The following is a 2,050-nucleotide window of genomic DNA, read 5'->3' as shown; positions in this document are numbered from 1 at the left end:
CACAAATCAGTTAAATGATGGCTTTCATCATTCCTAAGCTCATCGATCATTTTCTTTTCAATTTTATGCTAACGTATTCTACATTTCAACAGTAAATATTAATATTTTTACTGCACTACATTTGTGATCCTTATAGCCACTTTGTACATTCTGATTTGACATTTAAAAGCTGTGAGTGTGTCTGGAAATCTGCAGGCGCTCCCTGTATAGACGAAAGAGCAAAGCGTGGTGATATAGTATCTTTAAAAGGCCCTTTGGTAGGCACAATATTTGCTTACGGCCATACCACCCTGAACACGCCCGATCTCGTCTGATCTCGGAAGCTAAGCAGGGTCGGGCCTGGTCAGTACTTGGATGGGAGACCGCCTGGGAATACCAGGTGCTGTAAGCTTTTTTCACTCCTCTTTACAAAAAGCAGAGGGCGCTGCTGCTTTTTCAGTGGACACCGACAGGGTGGGAAGGAAATAGCTAGATCATGACTTGCCGGTATAGAAATGACACAAATCCAGTTAAATGATGGCTTTCATCATTCCTAAGCTCATCGATCATTTTCTTTTCAATTTTATGCTAACGTATTCTACATTTCAACAGTAAATATTAATATTTTTACTGCACTACATTTGTGATCCTTATAGCCACTTTGTACATTCTGATTTGACATTTAAAAGCTGTGAGTGTGTCTGGAAATCTGCAGGCGCTCCCTGTATAGACGAAAGAGCAAAGCGTGGTGATATAGTATCTTTAAAAGGCCCTTTGGTAGGCACAATATTTGCTTACGGCCATACCACCCTGAACACGCCCGATCTCGTCTGATCTCGGAAGCTAAGCAGGGTCGGGCCTGGTCAGTACTTGGATGGGAGACCGCCTGGGAATACCAGGTGCTGTAAGCTTTTTTCACTCCTCTTTACAAAAAGCAGAGGCGCTGCTGCTTTTTCAGTGGACACCGACAGGGTGGGAAGGATATAGCTAGATCATGACTTGCCGGTATAGAAATGACACAAATCCAGTTAAATGATGGCTTTCATCATTCCTAAGCTCATCGATCATTTTCTTTTCAATTTTATGCTAACGTATTCTACATTTCAACAGTAAATATTAATATTTTTACTGCACTACATTTGGTATAGACGAAGAGCAAAGCGTGGTGATATAGTATCTTTAAAAGGCCCTTTGGTAGGCACAATATTTGCTTACGGCCATACCACCCTGAACACGCCCGATCTCGTCTGATCTCGGAAGCTAAGCAGGGTCGGGCCTGGTCAGTACTTGGATGGGAGACCGCCTGGGAATACCAGGTGCTGTAAGCTTTTTCACTCCTCTTTACAAAAAGCAGAGGGCGCTGCTGCTTTTCAGTGGACACCGACAGGGTGGGAAGGAAATAGCTAGATCATGACTTGCCGGTATAGAAATGACACAAATCCAGTTAAATGATGGCTTTCATCATTCCTAAGCTCATCGATCATTTTCTTTTCAATTTTATGCTAACGTATTCTACATTTCAACAGTAAATATTAATATTTTTACTGCACTACATTTGTGATCCTTATAGCCACTTTGTACATTCTGATTTGACATTTAAAAGCTGTGAGTGTGTCTGGAAATCTGCAGGCGCTCCCTGTATAGACGAAAGAGCAAAGCGTGGTGATATAGTATCTTTAAAAGGCCCTTTGGTAGGCACAATATTTGCTTACGGCCATACCACCCTGAACACGCCCGATCTCGTCTGATCTCGGAAGCTAAGCAGGGTCGGGCCTGGTCAGTACTTGGATGGGAGACCGCCTGGGAATACCAGGTGCTGTAAGCTTTTTCACTCCTCTTTACAAAAAGCAGAGGCGCTGCTGCTTTTTCAGTGGACACCGACAGGGTGGGAAGGAAATAGCTAGATCATGACTTGCCGGTATAGAAATGACACAAATCCAGTTAAATGATGGCTTTCATCATTCCTAAGCTCATCGATCATTTTCTTTTCTCTGTTTTATGCTAGCATTATTCTGTTTCAGCAGTAAAATATTAATATTTTTGCCACTGTTTGATCTGCCAACCCCTTTGC

General features: G+C 42.5%; 4 non-coding genes across 4 annotated transcripts; all 4 read left to right on the top strand.

The window, feature by feature from the left end:
• The first annotated feature begins 272 nt into the window (after positions 1 to 272).
• LOC129117048 (5S ribosomal RNA) lies at positions 273 to 391 on the top strand. Its single transcript, XR_008533761.1, has one exon. It is a non-coding gene; the product is annotated as a 5S ribosomal RNA (ribosomal RNA).
• Positions 392 to 771: 380 nt separating this feature from the next.
• LOC129117047 (5S ribosomal RNA) lies at positions 772 to 890 on the top strand. The gene has a single exon (XR_008533760.1). It is a non-coding gene; the product is annotated as a 5S ribosomal RNA (ribosomal RNA).
• A 298-nt stretch (positions 891 to 1,188) lies between these two features.
• On the top strand, positions 1,189 to 1,307 carry LOC129117046 (5S ribosomal RNA). Its single transcript, XR_008533759.1, has one exon. It is a non-coding gene; the product is annotated as a 5S ribosomal RNA (ribosomal RNA).
• Positions 1,308 to 1,685: 378 nt separating this feature from the next.
• Positions 1,686 to 1,804, top strand: LOC129117045 (5S ribosomal RNA). The gene has a single exon (XR_008533758.1). It is a non-coding gene; the product is annotated as a 5S ribosomal RNA (ribosomal RNA).
• The last annotated feature ends 246 nt before the right edge of the window (positions 1,805 to 2,050 follow it).

Source organism: Anoplopoma fimbria, unplaced genomic scaffold, assembly GCF_027596085.1.
Source record: "Anoplopoma fimbria isolate UVic2021 breed Golden Eagle Sablefish unplaced genomic scaffold, Afim_UVic_2022 Un_contig_13254_pilon_pilon, whole genome shotgun sequence".
Taxonomy (NCBI): Eukaryota; Metazoa; Chordata; class Actinopteri; order Perciformes; family Anoplopomatidae; genus Anoplopoma; species Anoplopoma fimbria.
Note: the sequence above shows the minus strand (reverse complement) of the source record. Positions and strands in the feature narration are given on the sequence as shown.